The following is a 22,156-nucleotide window of genomic DNA, read 5'->3' as shown; positions in this document are numbered from 1 at the left end:
CAAAATAGCTCCTGTTCTATCAAACTGTCACCAGTTGTAGCTTGATAGTCCATCTTTCACTTCTCTCCATGTTATCTCTTTGCTCCCTGGAATAAATTACACTAAATACTTCTAACAAAAACAGTCAAGGTTAGCTCAATAGCAAAACATATTTTACATATTTCCTGTATGTAAATCCTAAACAATAAAAAAGCACTCACCTTGCTACTATGCTCTAGAGCAACCTTCCCCAACCTGGTGTCATCCAGATGGTTTTGACTAAAACAGCCAGGATTCCTGAACATTGTCTATGCTAAATGGGGCTAGTGGGAGTTGAAGTCCAAACATCTAGTGGGCACCAGGTTCAGGAAGTCTGCTTTGGAGCTTCTGGAGAAGCAACAGCTTCCACTTGATACTCTATTACTACGTAATATTTAAACATATCTATGGAACCATTGAGTTTTGTTCTTGTAATGCTGTCTGATGGAAATCCCACATATCAAAGAAGGAAGGAGAAGAGAGAAACAACCTTCATAAATACTGAGCCATAAACATTATCAAACTAAAACAGGGGAAAGAAATGGATGTGGAGGAGATGGCTGTTGAAGGAGAAAATTAAACTATGTGTAATTCATAGATTAATTAAACCAGTGTTCCTGAATTGAACACATTTTGCAGAAGAGTTTATTTCACAAGCAGTTATTTAGTTATCTTAGGGATGCAATCCTATGCTCACTTGCTGGGTATTAAGACCCATTGAACTCAAAGGGCCTTATTACATGTACAGAATTGCACTGTTAGATATCAGTACTGTAAAATATGGCCGGCCAACCTGTGGTATTGGTTGCATAAGTGGCACAGATACCAATGTGATATATCTGGACCAAAGCTAGAAAGCCAATATGCCTGGCTATGGCATAGAATCAGAATAACACTCCTGTTTGCCTCTCCAGCACTGCACTGCTCCCCAATCAGAAAACAAGATACAAGACCACTCCAAGACATTGCGAGTGGGGGCTGCTGGAATGTCCAATAAGAACATAAGAAGATCCATGCTGGATCAGACCAAGGGTCTATCTAGACCAGCACTCAGAGAGTGATCTTATCTCATATTTGGGACTTGCACTGTTGCACATTTGCCAAGCATTTATTTATTTATTTTTATTTATTTATTTATCATACTTATACCCCGCTCCTCAGCCAAAAAAGGCTCTCGGAGCGGCTTACACTTAGCAAAAAAGACAGTCCCTGCCCTCAGGCTTACAATCTAATAAAGACATGACACACAAGGAAAAGGAGTCAAGGAGGGAGGGAGGGAGGAGAGAGAAAGAGAGAGAGAGAGAGAGAGAGAGAGAGAGAGAGAGAGAGAGAGAGAGAGAGAGAGAGTCCAGCAGGAGCAGGCCCCGATGTTACTTCTGCCTGCTCCTGTCCCCTCGGTCCTTCTTCTTCCCCACAGGGCCAAGATGGCAGTTTGCCCTGTGGGGGGGGGGGAAGAGTCCAGCAGGAGCAGGCCCCGATGTTACTTCTGCCTGCTCCTGTTCCCTCGGTCCTTCTTCTTCCCCACAGGGCCAAGATGGCAGTTTGCCCTGTGGGGGGGGTAAGAGTCCAGCAGGAGCAGGCCCCGATGTTACTTCTGCCTGCTCCTGTCCCCTCGGTCCTTCTTCTTCCCCACAGGGCCAAGATGGCAGTTTGCCCTGTGGGGGGGGGGAAGAGTCCAGCAGGAGCAGGCCCCGATGTTACTTCTGCCTGCTCCTGTCCCCTCGGTCCTTCTTCTTCCCCACAGGGCCAAGATGGCAGTTTGCCCTGTGGGGGGGGGAAGAGTCCAGCAGGAGCAGGCCCCGATGTTACTTCTGTCTGCTCCTGTCCCCTCGGTCCTTCTTCTTCCCCACAGGGCCAAGATGGCAGTTTGCCCTGGCTTCACTTCCAATGTATCAATGAGACACAATTAATATGGGATAGGATTAGCTGTCCCAAAGGAACTCACCTGCATCTAGCCTCTCTCAAGATACCTTGGACCTGAGCATAGATACTCAAGTTTGAAAGGCTCATGCAATACATTTACTATGAGAGACATAAAGTAGTTTCAAATGTGAGGTTTTTCCTTCAAATGCTTGCAAATGAACACTGAGCAAGGGTTGGGGCTCTCACCTGCGGGTGCTTTGATGGCAAAAGCCATGTTCGAAACAAGCAGGTAGTTAGGTGCAGAATATCTTGTGAGAAGCAGCTCTTAGATTCAACCTCTAGATATAATTTTCCCTGAAAGGGCCCTTGGCTGCCTGCTATTGTTGGGGAAGATCTAATAACATGCCTGAAGATGTGCTTTATTTTTCGTTTGCTTATTTTTCGTACAGTCTTGCCTTGCTTTCAAGAGTGTTCAATCTATAGAAAATCACTGGGACCTCTGACTTTTCTTCCTTTGAGTCTCCTGTCTTTTCTTTCTTGCACCTACTATGTGCCTTCGGAGTCTCTTATAGACCTATTCCCAGAAGGCGAGAGAGATGGAGAAGAATGGGCTAAAGGAGTTAAAGAAATCCTTTTTCATGGCCATGATTTATTACAAAAAGAACTGCACACACTTCCCATCTGCTTTGTGAGGAAAAGCTGGTTCATTGGATCAGTACTGGGTGAATGTGCCGATAATACGCCACACAAAGCCTGCCAGCGTAAATCAGAAAATGGCACTAGAGGTAAGGGTCAGGATTTGAAAATGAAAAAGGAGAGGGCGGGGGGAGAAAAGCACCAACCCCAAGTCAGAGTGGAGACAGAACATAATTGGCCTGTATTGTTGCTCTACTGCAAGGCATGAATTCTTGCTGGAACTGTTCTGAGACAGTAGCTTGTAGTAGAGGGGGGGAAACAATGTATTTTTTTCAATCAACTGATTGATTGCTTCTTTTACTAAAAACATAATTTGAAAATGATTAGTACTAAGCCTATCTGAGGTTTGGAAGTTGTTCATTGTCAGGGATCTTGGGTTTTGAACCAGCTGTACTTTAGGCCAGGGCTTAACCTGACATTCACCCTCAGGAACAATATGCCAGTTTTCCAAGGTCTCTTTGTACTCCCAAGGCTGGTGTCAAGGGTTGGGATGGTCGGACCCTTGCCAATGGCCCATCCCCAGCAGGAGTCATACTAACAAGGACCTGCTGGAGTTGCTCCACCTCTTCACAATGGTGAAGGAGGAGCAGTAGAGGCCACCGCTTATTTGCTCATTGGCCCTCTGCCTGGCAAGCAGCAGGTGGTAGCAATTTATTTATTTATTTATTTATTTATTACATTTCTATACCGCCCAATAGCCGGAGCTCTCTGGGCGGTTCACAAAAATTAAAACCATTCATAATATAAAACAACAGTATAAAACCATAATATAAAATACAATAAAAAAGCTCAACCAGATAAAAACAGCAGCAATGCAAAATTACAAATTTAAAACACCATGTTAAAATGTATTTATAGATTGTTAAAATGTTGGGAGAATAAAAAGGTCTTCACCTGGCGTCTAAAAGCATATAATGTAGGTGCCAAGCGAACCTCCTTAGGGAGCTCATTCCACAGCCGGGGGGCCACAGCAGAGAAGGCCCTCCTCCTGGTAGCCACCTGCCTCACTTCCTTTGGCAGGGGCTCACGGAGAAGGACCCCTGAAGATGACCTTAGGGTCCGGGCAGGTACATATGGGAGGAGGCGTTCCTTCAGATAACCTGGCCCCAAGCCGTTTAGGGCTTTAAATGTTAATACCAGCACTTTGAATTGGGCCCGGACCTGGACTGGCAGCCAATGAAGCTGGAAAAGGTCTGGCATAATGTGGTCTCGTCGGCCAATCCCTGTTAGTAAGTGCGCTGCCCTGTTTTGTACCAGTTGAAGTTTCTGGACCGTTTTCAAAGGCAGCCCCACGTATAACGCATTGCAGTAATCCAAACGAGAGGTTATCAGAGCATGGATAACTGTAGCTAGGCTATCTCTGTCCAGATAAGGGTGCAGCTGGTATATCAGCCTAAGCTGGTAAAAGGTGCTCTTTGCCACTGAGTTCACCTGTGCCTCAAGTGACAGTTCTGGATCCAAGAGCACCCCCAAACTACGGACCCGATCCTTTAGGGGGAGTGCAACCCCATCCAGTACGGGGCAAACATCACCTCGCCGGACAGATGAACCACCCACTAACAGTACCTCCGTCTTGTCTGGATTGAGTTTCAGTTTATTAGCCCTCATCCAGTCCATTACCGTGCCCAGGCAATGAGGAGGAGGAGGTGGTGACAATGCTGGTAAGAAGAAAGACTCACTGATGGAAGGGGTCTTGCCTGAGGATCATTCAAAACCTGGAGCTAGCATTGTTCCTCCCTGTCAAAAGCATAGAGAATGCCTCTCAGGGATAGGGAAGTAACAAGAGGCCCACCTATTGATCTTCCTTAGCTTGTTGGTGCTACCTCCTAGGCAGGTCATCCCATGGCTCAAACTCAATCTCAATCTTAAACACTGTCAAAGATCAAGAGTGCATGCTTGCAAAGAGGTCAGAACTCCATACACATCTAATGACCATGCTATGGTCAGATTCAAATATAATTTCCCCTCTATATAATGCTACCTTATTTTTTCAGACATAAAATTGTGGCATTCATGTCAGCGCATGTTATATACATGATTGGATCTCAATGCCGGGGGGAAAGCTTATCTGGTGCTCAACAACTGGGACCTCTACAATGGCAGTCACTGGTGCTGCTATGCCACTGCTTGAGCCTTATTCATTCTGTGCAAAAGTGCTTGGTTTGCAACTTGCAGAAATGTGCCAGAAGGTGCCTCCATTATGTGACATCCTAAGGGCCATCTAGAGCCCAAGGACCCAACATCATTAGCAAAATCTGGTGCCTCTTTCCTGCATTGCTGAGGGCTTTTTAAATGGCAAGTGATACAAGCTAGTTAACTCTGCTCTACATGCCAAATGTAGGATTCTGCTTCAGCTGACATGGAGTAAACAGCAGTTTGCACCAAAGCAGTTAAGGGGCTTTGTAGGAGCAGGGCATCCTGATTAGATTTCTCATTTTGACTTTTATTCATTCCAAACCCACAGGGCAATTTGGTAATGAGGCATGGCATTTGGTTCCATTTTCAGCCAGACAGCTTTTTGTACCATTTTGTTTATGCAAAATTACAACTCCAGGAGAATTTACAAAAGAGAATTTAATAATGGCTTTCTTAGCAGGGACAAAGTGGGCAGATCAGCATTAGCTACTGAAGGCCACATGGTGGAGTAGACGTTTGTAGAATGAGTGACACAATTTTAAACAGTACATGATGGTTAACAAAGCGCTCCTCCATTTTCTCTAGTTAAATAAAAATAGCTGCATGGCAATACATGTCTTCTTCTCATGTGCCCACCCATTCCCCCTCCTAACTTACTGGCATGAACATCAAGGAGGAACTGGGGCATTCTACAGCATGCACTACGTTTCTCTAAGATCAGCAAGAAATACCTTGATTCACTGTATATTCTCCTCACTTTCACACAAACCTCAGTATTGCCAGAGGGAGAAAGAATGAGCCTGGGCATATTTATATGTGTTAGTTCATTATTTGAATGTATATAATGTTTAAATGGTGCTTTGCTGAGCACTAGGCTGCACTATAAATAGCTGAGCAGACAGAAGAAAGAAAAAGAAAATACTCTGATGGCTATGGTCAGATGATTACCTGAATAGTAGTTCATCACATACAGCCATAGTATAAGTAGCAGTTTTAAATAGTCATATAATATTCCTACATTTTAAATAGTCATATAACATTCCCATGGCCAACAGCCATAGTATAAGTAGCAGTTTTAAATAGACATATAACATTTCTAAGCTGTTTTGGACTTCAACTCCCATCAGCCCAGCCAACATGGTCAGGAATCCTGAGTTTGTAGTTTAAAACATCTGGAAGGCACCAGGTTGAGGAAAGTTGGTCTATATAAATATCTAGTACAGAGGAATGAGTATTACTTCCCACAGTCAGTAATAGGTGATGAGGTAAAAGCATCTGTCCTTATACAAGGGTGGCAAGCACCTCATTCTGCCATCCCCTCCATGGGTATGGAGGTGGGAAAGGGACCATGCCCACTGGCCCAATCCATAACACCCATATATGTGGTGAGATTTCTGCAAAAAGGCATGTATGTGTGTACAGATGAAGAAGTGCATGCACCATGTGATTGGAAATCCTGCATGATCAGGGCTCCTGATTTTGTGGAGTCCCTGTACACATATAGCTGTACATGTACAGGCACCCCATTTCAGGCCTTCTGCTGAACATGCAGACATAGAGGCAAGACCAGTGGGATGGACGACGGTAACATCTGGGGTGTGACCAGCACATGTGGTCCCATCTCTCCTTTCCATGGATTTAGCCTATGCATGGAGGGAACACTTGAATGGGGCTCAGATGTAAAGGAAGACAGTGCAGCTTTTCTGCTGTAGCTTTTCTTTGCTCAGCATGAATGGGGTGCATCTCCTGAAATTGTGGCTACATTGATTGGCTACTCCTGAAATTGTGGCTACAAATGCATTACATATTTTATATAAGAAAATTACAGAATCTAATTGTCAGCATGGTGGTTACTATATAGGACGGAATAACATTCTGGAGGGCCTCAGCACTCCTAAGCAAATTTTCAAAGGGTGCAAGGGATGCAGGGAAAAGGGAGAGCAACGAATTCTATTCAAGGACCTCTGAATAAAACCCTCTCCTCTCGAGCAAGCACTTGAGTCATTGCTGACTCCTGGTGCGATGCCTGCTTTCGCTGACATTTTCTTGGCAGACTTTGTAGCGGGGTGGTTTGCCATGGCCTTCCCCAGTCGCAGTTACCTTTCCCCCAGCTAGCTGGGTACTCATTTTACCGACTTCAGAAGGATGGAAGGCTGAGTCGACCTGAGCCGGCTGCCTGAGAACCAGCTTCCTCTGGGATCGAACTCAGGCCGTGGGGAGAGTTTCGGCTGCAGTAACTGCCGCTTACCACTCTGCGCCACACGAGGCATAAAAACCCCATCAAAAACAAAAAACAAAATGACAATTATTAAACACCAAACACTAAAAAAAGTCTGAAAAATAAATCTCCATAAGAGAGATTAACTACGAAGTCTGCCAAAGATGTACTCCAGTTAGCAAACTACATTGACTGCATATTTATTTTTTGGCTCAATTCAAAGTGCTGGATTTCACTTAAAAGACCTAAATTATTTGGAAACACATCATGGGAAGCATCACATGAACCAAAATGAGCCTGGGCCTTAAGATCAACTTCAGAAGTCCTGCTCTCTGGCCTATAGTAAGGTCCATCAGGCTGTTGTGTATCAAAGAAAGGGCCATTTTAGTAGTAGCTTCATCCCTTTGTAATTCTCTCTCTAGAGAGGAATGAAGGCCCTGTCTGTATTGGCCTTCAAACAGACTGGGAAGACATTTTTCTTTCAGTCTGCATTCTGTTGAAGTCCTGCATTCTAGAGGTTTTAACTGCTGCTGTTTTAGGGGGTTCTTTATTATATATTTAGTTGTTTCATGCTATGTTTAATTCTCTGAGTTATCATGACAGAACTGTGCCTGAAAGGCTGGTTAAAATCTATTAATAAATAAAAAATAAAATAAAACAAAACAAAACTGGACCCCAAAACCTATTATCAAGCTATTATTTAAAGACTCCGCTCCAAAATTTCTCTTGACTACTGTTAACAAACTAGATATCAATAGGATGCCACTCTTTTTTTCATTTCAGCATTTGTTTACCTCAGAGTAAATCCCATTTCAGTTGGACATATTTCCAGGCTGACATGCACAGGATTAGCTGTATACCAGAATGAGGAACAGTGCAAAGCTAACTTGTAGAGGAATCTCCAGGCTTATGGAATAACTAATTAAGGCATTTTCATTGCTATCATTTTCTTAAGAGTTATTAGTCAGAGGCTCAGATTTCCACAGTGGGTGCCCTGCAAATCTTTTAACAATTACCTAGGAGGGAGCGGTCCAAGCAAATAGATCACATGATTCATCATTAGACTGGTGTATATTGCCACAATGATGACCTGTTTAACCTTTAAGGCTCCCCATAATGTAACTAACATAACAACTCTGTTGAGTTGCTGACAAAGTGATTCTAATTCCCACAGGCTGGGTTTAATTATTTCCTCCTTTAGCAAGCAAATTTACCTTCCTGATCAGGCCATCTTAGACTAACAATTTATCTAGACTGAAATGTGAAGTGGAACTGAAGCAGAAATAGTCGGTGTGTCAATATCCCCCACCAGTGTGACAGGGGAGAATTCACTGGATAGAGAACATAGAAAGAAGTGTAGAAGAGCCCATTAAAGGGATAGGTGAAGCCATACTTGAGAATGGGGCAGGGGGTGCAACTCTGAACCCCAACCAGCATGGCTAAAGATTAGAGGAGTCATTTCCCAAAATATCTGGGTAGCACTTCATTGGGCAAGGGTGTCTTAAACAAGCAGAAATCCCAGAGCAACGGAAACTCCCAGCACAGTCCAAATCGTAACGAGTTGTAATATATATATTTTTGAACCGCCCAGAGAATGTTGGCTATGGGCCAGTATAGAAATGTAATACTTAAATACATAAATAAATAATCATAGCACAGGCAATGAAAGAGAGGCCCTCCACTTAATGAAGCCAACTGATGTACTGAGTTGTTTTCAAACATTGCAACCACCGTGAAAGCACCATGAAATGGAAGCTTTTCTCTTTTTAGTTCTTCTTCATTTTAATGGGTTCCACATTGATCCTGTTCAGATGACACCTTAAACCATGGCTTTAACCACAGTGAATAAGGCTTTTTGACTTATTCACCATGGTTAAAGTCGTGGTTTAAGGTGACTTCTGAACAGGGCCATAGTTCCCATAATACTTGATGTCAGATGCAAATAACAGAAATTATGTAATCTACCAGTGAGTTGTAATATTTATTTATTAAATGTCTATACTAACCAACAAACGAAACTCTCTTGGCAGTTCACAACAATAAAACTATCAAATATAGCACAATAAATCATAATATGAAACTTTTAAAGTTTGAAACTGTAGTATAAAACCAAATTTAAATCCAGCAGCAACGTAAAATTTAAACATGCAATAACATTGGAAAACAACAGAAACTGAATGACTAAAATGCCTGGAAAAGCAAGAAATTCTTCAGTTGATGCTGAAAAGACCAGAATGTAGGTGCCCGGTGGGCCTCTCTAGAAAGGGCCTTCCACAATCAGGGTGCCACAACAGAAAAGGCCGTAGTAGCCACCTGCCTCACTTAATTTGAACAGCTGGAGAAGGGCATCTGAAGAAGAACTTAGGGTCCTGGTCAGTATATACAGGAGGAGGCAATCCTTCAGGTAGCGAGGGGAAGAGTTAGGAGACTTTAAAAGCTTACCTCTTCTTTGAGGTAGACTTTTGGAACCCCCCAAATTTGGGGGTTTGAAAGTGGGATATGTCAGCAAAGCTAAGAATGGCAACGAAGTTTGGCTGAGCCACACTCAGTAACAAATTGGGGGTTTGTGTCAAAAAGTTGTTGGATGTTTTATTATGTTCTTAATGTTTTTAATTTTTGTGAACCACCCAGAGAGCTTCAGCTATTGGGCAGTATAAAAATGTAATAAATAAATAAATAAAGTCGGATGCAAGTAGATGCAAAAAGTAGATGCAAGCTTTTAAAGCCTCCAAACTCTTCCCCAGCTCAGCTCAGAATCTGAACTGGAAGAAACTTCTTTTCCAGTGCCCCACCCACCCATCTCTGTTGCTTTCTCCATCCCCCAAAGCTCTCCTCAGACTCCCACCCCTGAAAGACACTCTTCACCCCATCCCTTTACCTTTTAAAAGCTGATAGTCAAACACTGCTGTAGTCCAAGCAGCGGCAAAGAGAGGGAAGAGACAAATTTGCACGGCACTTTGAAGATAAAGTCGCTCAGATTCGTCATGAATTGGACACCACACTTAATGCAGCTCCACTAGTAGAGGTGTTCGGAGCGCCGTCCGGTTCAGTTTTATTGGATGAGTTTCAGTTAGTGAGGCCCGAGGATGTGGACAAGGTGCTTGGCCAAGTCTGGTCGACCACCTGTGTGCTTGACCCTTGCCCCTCGTGGCTCATTACATCAAATAAGGAGGGGATCGCCGGCTGGGTCAAGGAGGTTGTAAATGCCTCCTTGAGAGAGGGAGTGGTGCCGACCTCTTTAAAAGAGGCGGTAATTAGATCACTCCTGAAGAAGCCTAATCTGGACCCGGAGGATGTTAACAACTACAGGCCGGTGGCTAATATCCCTTTCCTGGGCAAGGTGCTTGAGCGGGTGGTTGCAGGACAACTCCAGGCACTCTTGAATGAAACGGATTATCTAGATCCATTTCAATCGGGTTTCAGGCCTGGTTTTGGAACGGAAACTGCCTTGGTCGCCCTGTGGGATGACCTCTGTCGGGAGAGAGACAGGGGGAGTGCGACCCTGTTGGTTCTCCTAGAGCTCCCCAGAGAGGTCCGCTTGGCGCCTACACTGTACTGCTTTCGTCGCCAGCTGAAGACCTTTTTATTCACTCAGTATTTTAACACTTAATTTTAACTTAAATTTAAATTTTACTGTTTTAACTCTGTATTTTAATCTTATATCAACTTTGCTGTGTGGTTTTATCCTGGTTGCGCTTTTTATACTGTATTTCGTAATTGTGTTTTAACCTGTTGGTTGTTTTATTATGGTTTTAATTTTTGTGAACCGCCCAGAGAGCTTCGGCTATTGGGCGGTATAAAAATGTAATAAATAAATAAATAAAAGGCAATCATCCAAATGAGAATTTGCATCATTACCATTGTTCAGTGGCAGAGCACCTGCTTTGCATGCAGAAGCTCACAGTTTCAAACGCCAGGATCTCCAACAGGGCTGGAAAGAATCCTGCCTGAAAACCTAGAGAGCTGCTGCCAGTCAGTGTCAACAGTACTGGGCTAGATGAACTAACAATCTGACCCAGTATAAGGCAGCTTCCTATGTTCCTAAAATGGGGATTGAAGGAGTCAATATAGGGACACTCTTGAATATTCGTTTCGTTCACCAAACTATAATATTTTTTCCAATTAGGGCAATATCTACATTACATACCAAGAAGTATCTACATTAATAAAAACATCTTCTACATTATTGATTCTGACAACATTGGGGTGCTTTTTGCATTCACATGAGTCCTTCTGGTAACTGCAGATGTAAGAGCAATGTAATAGATCAACCAGGAATCCACAGATCTGAGCAGCAATTTCTGTCATTCCCTCTTACATATACTGGTGGAACTGGCAATAGTGAAGTTCCATAAGCCCTTGAGACATTCATGACATTGGCTCAGATCCAGATATAGTATAGTCATACTTACAGTAGATCTATTGAAATCACTGGGACTTAAGTTAGTCATGCCCCAGTGATTTCAATAGGTCTACTCCACGTATAACTAAGAGCAGCATCACATGGGGGAAAATAATATTTCATTACTGTTGCTTCTCCACTTGTGCATTTGTCCCTCATTACGCCCCCTTTCAAAAGAAGTAAACAATGTTCACATGGCCCATTTTGATCCTGCTGTTTCTCCTGCACACAGCAGGAGATAGCAGCAATGTCTGTCTCAAAAATAATTTGGATTTACCAGGGTCTTTTTTTGTTGTGTGAAGAAGGTTAGAAGGGGTGGGAGGCAATGTCATGAGAGGAACCCACGAAAATCCATGAGTGCCCAGTAACAAGCATGCAATGAAACACTAGTCTGATGATGCCCTAAATCTGAATCTAACCTTTTGTTCCTGTGAGTACAGATGCCAGAAAGGCTCCTATAAATACAAAGAAAGGCCTATATAATGTTGGAGTATCCCCCAGATATCTTTCAAATCTGCCCAATGTGGATCTGTGATCCTGAAAATGCTTACTCTTCAGTATCTGAGTTCTGATTAATAAAAGGTATCACTTATTTTGTATCTCATTTTGGTGGGGTGAGGGCAACAGCCTCTTCACAACTGGCTTCTCGTGAGTTATGGAATTAAACCAACCACTATCAGTGTATGCTGATGGAAAAGTCAAAACATATTTCTAGGTAAGTAAGAAACAGATTTCAATTTCAAGCTTCCAAGGGCTTAACATAAACAAACAATCCAAAAATGGAGAAATACAGGGGATAAGAAGAGAGCACTGATAGAGTCCTTTAAAAACAAAAGCCAAAAAAAAAAAAAAAGAAAAAAAAAGAAGAGGAACAGAATTGGAGCTGCAGCGAGACGGAAACATTCAGGTAGCTGGCAAAAAGAACCCTTTTTCATTTCACACAGATTGTTCTTTCAAATAAGCAAGTACTAGAGCTTAGTTTGTGACACTATACATAATATTTGCAATGGGTAGAAAATAGAGGTGGTTGAACTGTTTAAGGAAGGGGAAATGCTGACATTTTCAATACGAAGCTGCATGGCTCCAAAATATCTCAATTAACTTTATTTTTCTTGCTGTTGTTGCTGCTGTTTGGGTTTTGTGGAGAGGGACTTTTGATGAAAAAAATGCTGCCACTGATGGCAAAGCAGAGAGATATGAGTACTTTAAAACATGGATATACATGTATTAGAGTAAAAAAAATGGGGAAAAGAACTAGTAGTATGATATGTTCTTACAGTCCAATCCTATACATGTTTACTTGGACAAATAATAGTAATTAAAACTCAGGCTTAGCAATGAAATCCTATGCGTATCTACTCAGAAATAAGCTGCATTATGTTTAGTGGGACATACTCCAAGGTAAGTGTGTATAGGTCTGTAGTCTTTGGGAGCCATCCTAGGCCTTGTCTACATCAGCCATTTGTTCCAGAATAAGACTGAAGTCATCCCTACTGGGCCATATGACACACAGCTACTCCTGCGGTGATCTCGGATCCACCCCTCAGTTTTCTTGGAATATCGCTGACTGCTTTTGACACTTTTTTCTAGCTATCTCAGTACAATCCCAAAGTCCATGAGTGGTGTGCCCCCCCCCATGAAGCTGTTGCTGTTTGGCGTGAGTTCCTGGCTAAGCGAACAGCCAATCCACTACCAGGGGCGTGTGCAGCCATTTCAGAGGTGTGTGGGAGTGGACGCAGCTGCCATTTTGGCCACATGTCCTGGATGTGTATCGGCGTGTTATGGCAGCAAGAGTGTGCATTTTTTTTAACACAAACATATCTCTGCACAGCATCGGACGTTCGATGGACTCCCTATCCACGCCATGTGCAGTTCTGCATTTGCATTCATGCACATCTCTGATGAGTCCCCATTGTCAGGCCTCACCTTGAGAGTCCTCTGAGGACGAGGAAGAGAGCCAGCTCATGGTGCCACAGCCAAAGGCACAGGGAGGGATGGAGGCCCCGATTGACAGCATTTCAGAGGTTTTGTAAGTGCAGGAGGCAGAAGAGCAGCCTGGCACATCGGGCTGCATGCCAGAGATGCCTGAGTTGCAGGAGGCAGAGCTGGATGTAATTCAGCCAGTGCAGCAGAGAAAAAGCAAACGTCTGGAACAGTGAAGGAGGAAAAGCCAGTCACAGCAGGAGAGAGCCCTTAAGTACTACACCCAGCCTTGATGACCCAGCTGTGCTAATTAACAGCTGGCTATAAATCAGACCAAGCCCAGGCAAACCTCGCTGAAGGGAAACCATTTGTTTCCTTGGCCTACTGCATTATGGCGCCAATTCCTAGACCCTTGGCAACATTTCTGACACTGCTTTTCTGGACACTCCCTGACTGCTTTGATGCTTGGCTCCACGACCCCTTGGCAACAGACTATGGACTGACCTGACTACATTTCTGCTTTGCGATACCTGACTGGAATTTCACTGAGAGGACCTGGACTGCGAGCCCTGCCAACTTGGCTTAGGACATGACCCACCTGTAAACAGGACACTTGTAGCCACGTGATCTGCCTATCCCTGGCCACTTCTCCCAACATGCAGAAGTGCTATCACAGGACCCACATCCTTCCACAATGGCACTCCTGATAATGCGGAAAACTTTGCTCACGTGTGTCTCGTGAGTGCTGATCCCAGAAGCAGGAAAACTCGCAACCACTCCTCCTTCCTTGCAAAAGGGCTGTAGGTGTAGATTAGCCCCTAGACAGTGTATGAGGGCCATAGGGTTTTTTGAATTCCAATTTAGGAGCCAGGAATCTGCACTCCCTGTCCCCACCCCCTCATAAAAGTGAGAGGTTAAGGGGGTATTTCTGTGGGTATGGAAGGGCCTGGAGAAGCCGAATTTTGCTGTATACCAGGCCTCTCCAGCGTCTTTCCCTCCCCCCCCCTTCCCGCTCTGCACTGGATGCTTGTAAGCTTCTAAGTTCAGAAGCTTAAGAGCATCAGGGTACCATCGCTAGGACTGTGGCCTTAAATACTTAAAAATTTACCAGGAAACAACATTTTCCATTTCCAACATGGAAAGGCAATTCACCCGATCTAGCAACCATATTCTATACACAGTAATGATGGTGCATGTATGGAGAAGCTGTTCAGTATAAACAAGCCCTCATGGAATCCTGTTCCATGCAAGAAATAAAATGAGATCCACTGCTTTGCTTTCCATGTGCAGAATCCTCCAGAGCACAATGGTAGCAAAAGAATCCCACAAACATCAGCCAAACAATTATGCCTAAAGGTGGGTGAGAAATTGGGTTCACTTCATTTTTGCCCAGAATTTATCCAAGGCACACTTCCCAGAACCAAACACAGGCCTGAATGCAATCTGCAGGCTGAAGTCCATACATTTCCAAGTTTGTGACGCGATTCAAGGAAGAACAACAAAATGTGTTTGAAAAATGTGCATGAAGAATATATAGATTTGGAAAAAATGTGCACAAGTCAACGAGAGAAAATACATATGTTTCAAAAATGTGCACGCAGAATACATACGTTTGGGCACATGTGCATGAAAATACACACAAGTGTCACCCCACCCCCAAACACACACACACAAAGCTCGCAATCTGATAAAAACATGACTTGGAACATGCTTCAAGGTGAAAATTGGAGATCTTCGATGAACTTGAGTTTTGCTGATATGCACATTGCCTCTCCATTTTTGCATGTGGGTACAGTCAAAAGGGTGATCAGCTATCCAGATCTTAAATCAAGGACAAATATATATCATTTTGCAGATAGATACCTACAAGTCATGCCCATTAAAGTTTTACTTAAACTCAACCTCAGCAACCAGTATGAAGAGGGGGGAAATAACATTAAAGATAAGTTAGGTAAAATGTGGGCGGGGGGAGGGTGCAATTGAGAAAATAAAGTATTTTAATAAACCACTTGAGAGGCATCTAAAAGAATGGCACTTTGTGGAGAGAGGGGAGATTTAGCCCTCAAGATAATGTGAAGGAAGACTGAAATCTTAATTAGAAAAGGTACTTTGCTTTCAGCAGTCAGCAGATCCACACCTTCAAAATAATATGGCAGGGTTGCTTACCAACTGCAGATAAGCAGAAATATACAAAGTAATTGAATGGTCTAACTCAATGAAAGGTGATGAAAAAATTAGTGAAGAGCAGCGATGAAGACAGTCTCCGGAAAAGCTGCATGCGTAATCACAGTTTGCTTAAGGGTGAACCTCATTAAGTGTGTCTCTGATTAGGCTGTTGGGACTCTCCCAGCAGGAATCTTCAGTGCTGCTGCAGGGACGGAGTTTAGCGCTTCCATTTTGGAACTAACAGGAATGTCAAAAATTAAGATGGAATTTGTTTGCTTCAAAATAAGAGATGATCCATATGGGGCTGGCAGAAACCAAAACCAGTGAAACACCAAATCAATCCAAAGGACACATCGTTCTGTCAAAGTGCATCTGAATACACTTTTGTCTGAGAGGTCATGTCATTGAAGTAGTTCTCTGCAGATGTATCTTTTCCTCTGTAGGGATGGAGCTTTGTAAAAAAAACTAGTTCTGTCACTTTCAGTGGAAGCTGGCTTACTGCTGTCAACCACATCACAAAGCACCTTCCCCACCATCAGTGGTTGTGCAACTTGATTTTGCTATTATTATTATTATTATTATTATTATTATTATTATTATTATTGATACTTAAGCAGCCAATGTTTACATAAATATATGTTTATGTGGCACTTGAAAATAAAAGATCTGAACAGCTCATCTGAAGCAGACAGGGAAGACCTAGGCAGACACCCCAATCAGAGTTCAAATCAATGATAGATACAGCTGTCCAATGCAATATGAATGTATGTGTGTACAGTTGTAAGAACCTTAAGTTGAAAAAGAAAAGGCTATTTAAAGTAAAAACATGGATGTAGACTATTACATTTTCAAATGAATCCACACCCTAAAGTTCTCAATAAGGTAGTGAGACAACCAGTAATCAAGAGTCCCCACAACTATTATAATTCATTCCTTGGAGTTATGGTCTGAACTATGTTCTGAAACATTATTAAACAGAGGGTTGGTTCACAGATACAGTATTCTTGTGTTCACATATATGCTGGAGGCATAAGTGAAGTGCATAAACCCCCACGATAATGTATTATGTTTCTCCCATTTTTAGCCATTTTCAGCACTTGTTGGAAACAAGTTCATGTTGTTTCAGTGCTTTCTTTGGTGTTATACCACCTGATTTTACTGATGATGTCACAAATCTATGTCTGATGTAATAAAATCATGGGCATTCAAACAAAATTATGTGGTTTTTCATAGCAAACTGGATTAAATAGCAGTTTGAGCAAATGAAGTCAAGGACTGTGAGGCAAAGAAAAAGAAAAGTGTTGTCAAAACAGGACAAAAGAACAAACTGCATCAAAACAATGCAAATGTTTGCAAAGGTATTTTTTTTGTTTTTTGTAATTTATTTGGGTCTGTTATCTGTGCGACTTCTGAAGTGCATATATCTAAATTAGAAAACGTTTGGCACAGCCCTATTGAATATTAACAATCCCAGTGGCTTTTATTGTTTAAGGTTTTAATTTCTTGAACTAAAACTTGCACAATTTCTGGTCAGCAAATAAGGACCTTTAAAGGGTTCTGGTGTGACTTGTTAACCATGGCAAGAAGCCACCCAGGCCAGATTCGCATGTCACACAAAGCCACGCTGCTGAGGGTAATTATGCCTACCCCCCCCCCCACACACACACACAACATGCACAGCAAGAGAAATAAACCACCGTGGCTTATTTCCCCTGCTGTGTTAATGAGAAAAGGGTCAGCAAGTGCATAAAACCAGAGACCTACATGACCCAAACTCTACAAATATGTTCCCTTTATAAGCAATTCAAAATTACAGACTAATATGTTATCTGGACTAAAGAGGCTGTTTGCTTCACTTTATTGGCAAGATGACTATGATGCAAAATTAGTTATCAACCTTTTGTCTTCACCAGCTGATCACACTGGTTTTCAAAGTGCTCTGCTGTCCCCGCTGTTGGGGAGCGGGATGCTCCCCACCCCATCAGGAAGAGCAATTTCCATGCACAGACAAGTTGTATTTTCTTTCTTTTTATTTAGCTGTCTACTACACCACAAATGTATGTACTTATGGGGTGTACTCCAGGGTTAAGGGAGAAGGATTGAAAATGAAAGCTATGCATCAATTCCATCTTACCCTTCTTCGATTCTAATCAATGAGCCTAAGAGCTTAAGGGCTCTCAAATCTTTCCTGCCTTTTTCCGGTTTAGCTAAATGAGCCCTGTTGCCCAGTGTGACTTCTGTACTACTCTCAGTGGCTTCCCAGTGAGTCCAGGCAAAGTCTCAGTATCCTGGCTGAACTTCAAAGATGTGGGGAAGTTAATTGGATGGAATGAAAGTTACAGAAAGGGAGGGGGAGACTTTGTGTGAAATCTCTAATCCAAGAAGGTATAATGTTGGTGCCTAGCAGCATATTTGATATTGTATCTGAACCAATAACATTGATGTGAGTGTTTGATTGTGTGTTTTGTTTTGTTTACTCTTTGAAACAGAGCCTGGGATTGTATTTATTCCCCCAGCCGTTCACTCTCTTTCAACTGAATGGGTTATAAAGTAGAAGGGGGAAAACCATGTAAGGGATCACTGTGCAACATTAACAACATTTGTTTTAAAAATTATTTCTACTTCTTCTATATTGCTATATTATGTTGCAGCACTAATACACTTCTTTTAGTAGCTGCAAGATGTCACTAATGTAAATTTTGGCTTATTTTGTTTCTTTTTATGAAAAAACCTAATTAATAAATGCATATTGTTATATCCCAGTATACATTTGCATTCTTCTTTATTTAAGCTTATGAACCAGTTATTTGTCATGACATGGGATCCGTAACTGCTCCAAATATACGTACTTTATTTAAATGTTTGTAAGCTGCCTTTCTAGCCCAAGTCTATTGAAGATAGTGAACAAAACATAAGTATAAAAATACATTATAATAATAAGACTCATTAAGGGAGCAATCCTATTCCCCTAGATTGCATCTGGTGAGACATAGGATTATTATTTTTTGTCTTTGGTTTTTTGCTCTGAGCTCAGAGACAGGGCTCTGAGCTGGGAGCCAGGAAATCACACTCCCTTTCCCTTTCGCTCTCAGTGAGTGTGGAGTGAAATGCGGTGGCTGCCTTTCCATGCTTGGTAAACTGAGTATGGAGAGGGGGAAAATGGTGGTTCTGGGGGCAGGGAGTGGAGGAGACCACGGAAGCTGGTTTAGACAGCTTCCAAGTGCTGTGCAGCCTCCCCCACTCCTGTTCAGAAGCCTGCAGCTCAACAACCAACATCGGCCGTCTAGACAAGATCTTCTCCATGCTGCAGCCACCCTGGATAGTCATAAGTCCCTGAGTTCAGGGGCTTATGAGTACCCAGGGCACAACCCATAGCATTGCATCATCATTATTTTATTATTTATTGCATTTATATCCTGCCTTTTTCCTCCAAGGAAACCAAGGCAGTGTACATAATCCTCCTCCTCTCCATTTTATCCTCACAACAACAACCCTGTGAGGTAGGTTGGGCTGAGAGTCTGTGACTAGCCCAAAGTCACCCAGTGGTGACTGGCTAAGTGGGGACTAGAACCCAGATGTCCTGACTCCCAGCCCAACACTTTAGCCACTATACCACACTGGCTCTAGATATGTCATTAATGGCACATATCTAGAATTTGCAGGCATTTATCAGTCAAAATGGAAAATGGCAAAGATATGCAAATGAGATAGTCAAATATGATAAGGTCATGACAGCTCCATTTGTGTATGGGGGGAGGGAGGGAGAGGATTCTCTTGGTGGAGTTCTGTTTGGCCTGCATACTTCTCAGTTTTAAATGTGTGAGAGCAGACACTGCGGACCTCACACTCCCCTTTCCACTCCCTCCCCTAGAGATCCTCACACAGATCACTCATCCACCATTGGAAAGAGTGATCTGGATAGCTGGTCACAATGGTACAAATTGGCAGCAGGGTGGTTAACAGTCAGGGGTTCTGGGCACCCAGGGGGGGCATTATATGCAGCCCCCAGGTTACAGGCTGTGTACTTGTGCTCTAAGACATTCTAAAAAAACAAAAACAGAAAACCTTAAGAAGTCACAAAATGATGTTAGAGCTTGGGAGGAGGTTCTCTTGCTCCATTGCACAGGGAGCACTATCCAATACATCCCCACAATACTCACCAAAGACCATTCCTATCATAATAGCAATGGGGCAAGAATCACTGGTTGGAAGAAAAGGGAGGTTTCCCTCAGAGTTTCAAAAGTGGTATGTCTGAGACATCACTGCTTGTGCTATGGCTACTCATTCCATTTTCCATCTCTGGTAAGGTGGTTTTCCAGGATTTTACCCTGCTTCAAAAACATGCTTGGACAAATAAAAAGAACTGGGCATTAACCTTCAACACTCTAAAAGAAGAAAAGAAAAAGTTGTGGTCTGATGCCAGCCACCTTTTCCACATTGCAATGCTCAGAAAATGCAAATTCCCTACAATAGTCATTCTACATCAAGAGAAGATATCTAGATTACACACAATGAATTAGTAAACAACTGCTCATCTATTCCACTTACACACAATCACACACACACACACACACACACACACACACAATCACACACAAATGTTGTATGGAAAGAGTTACAGAAGAAACAGGAATAAATCCCAGATTCAGCTCAGCTGAGGAAACTAATACTAGATGCTTCTCAGGAAGGCTCAAGAAGAACCACACAAAAAGAACATCTCCTAAAATTTCTGAATTCCTCCCACCTCTACATGAACACAACTTTAGTCCTCTAGGTGCACTTGAGGGAATCGGCAGAATTTACTGTTCATGTTTTGCTTAAAGTGACTGCCAAAAGCCCCCTTCCCTATCTATTATCACTGTATAATCTGTGCAATTCATCAGCTCAATGGCCACATCAGGAATAAAAGGAGGAAGAGCCATTAGTAACCAGAGCACGGATGTTATACAAGACAGAAGGTTTATGATCTGCACAACCTGAAATAAATGTTTCTTCTTTCCCCCTGGGGAACTAGGTTAACACTGAGTGGCTGCAACTTAATTCGCTTACAATTTTATTAATACATATTCCTTCCAGCTTGTCATGAGGATGAGGGAGAAATAAAAGGAAATGCTTCCTCACTTGGATCCATAGTTATCCCCATATCTCCACTGGATTCTAATGTGCTATTTCGATCAATGATTTGAGGGCCACTTTTAAAAGTATCTCTTTATCTTAGGACAAGCTCACCATTTTCATGCCATGCATGGCAAGGTCTGAGTTAAACAAAAGACAACTTCTCCCCTGTTTTATAAACATGGTCATATTCTAAGCTATGGGTTGATCCAGAATAAGTTTGCAAAGTGAACTGCCCATGTTGCAAAAGCAGCTATGGAGCAATAACAAGCAAACTAGCAACAGCTAAAAGTGACCATCCCTGCAAGAGGTCATATGAAGATCAAACAAATGAGCAGAAGTCAAACTGTTCTGTTCTTGCAAGAGCTCACCTGCAAGATTAAAGAAACCGATATAAGCTTAGTTCACTGACCTCCTAGCAGAGCTATCTGCAATTTAGTTATTAGGTTTCTATCTATTGTTTTCTTTGCTTATTTTGTGTTTGCTGACCTTTTACTGTTAAGGTCACTTTTCTCTAAAATCAAACATTAATTGCATAATACTAGAATCCAGGATTCTGCCGCCAGAATGCGTGAAACTAGATTTAACCATCTTAGCTCTTTTGCAAAGCACAACAAGAAATGTTGTATTTTAAACTTGCACAAATCCAGTTCAAAATAGGTCTGTTTGCCTGATCAGATTCATGGTCATTATTTCCTTTTTGCTAGTTTTCAGCAAATATTAGGAGCACTCTTTTATTGGATTGGTATGATGGACAGATGTTCAGCTTCTAACAGTGTAATCCTATATATCTCTACTCAAAAGTAACTCTCATTTACTTCAATGGAATTTGCTCCAGGTTGATGGGAATAGGATTGTACTGTAACAGATAAAAAAGGCATGAAAAAGTCACAAAATGTCAATAAATGATAAAATAAAGAACAATGAAGAACTAAAAATGATAATCTTTTTGTAAATATTTGCCTTTAAATGCCTTACCACCCACGCCCGGCCAAGCCTGAGTGTGGGAAGGTGAATTGTGGGTGAGGATGGTATGATGGGACGTGGAGGTTAGCCACAGGCTACCTCCATTTGGCACCACTCGCACTGGGAGGGGATTAATGAGTATAAAAGCAGACTCACCCCTTCCTCCCAGCTGTCTCTTTTGCTGCGCGGCTCCCTCCCTCCCTCCCCTGTAGACAGTGTGGGTTTGCTGGTTGTCTTTTCGGAGGCCAAGTAGGAATATTTTGCACATAATCTAACTTTTTCACCTACTTCACACTGTAAGACAGGCAGGGTGTTATAATTAGGTTGATTTGGTTCTTCAATTTGGTCACATTTGTTGGGTAGGTGGATAGGAGTGAGCATCTGGTGCGAGGTGTAAATTGGTGAGCATTCACAGGCACCGTTGTGGTGATAGGTAATCCCTGAGGGCCAACCACTGGGAGCCCTGCGGCACCAGCTGGCGGGATAAGGGTTACCTTTGAGGCCAACCCTCCTCAAACCACTCAGAGCCCTGCAGCCTGAGGGGGGTCTGACACTGGAAGGCCTCCCTACCCCAGGAGGGGAAAGCCCGTCTGGTGATGAATGAACAAGCGCCACTTGATGGGCAGTGATTGCCTCGCCCAATCTGAACAATG

General features: G+C 42.7%; 1 protein-coding gene across 1 annotated transcript in view; it reads right to left on the bottom strand.

Moving 5' to 3' along the window:
• Nucleotides 1–22,156, bottom strand: part of AGBL4 (AGBL carboxypeptidase 4) — a 957,560-nt gene that overhangs the window by 162,349 nt on the left and 773,055 nt on the right. The window lies entirely within an intron of this gene.

This window comes from Elgaria multicarinata, chromosome 1 (genome assembly GCF_023053635.1).
Source record: "Elgaria multicarinata webbii isolate HBS135686 ecotype San Diego chromosome 1, rElgMul1.1.pri, whole genome shotgun sequence".
Taxonomy (NCBI): domain Eukaryota; kingdom Metazoa; phylum Chordata; class Lepidosauria; order Squamata; family Anguidae; genus Elgaria; species Elgaria multicarinata.
The sequence above is the reverse complement of the archived record's forward strand: the minus strand, read 5'-3'. Positions and strand labels throughout refer to the sequence as shown.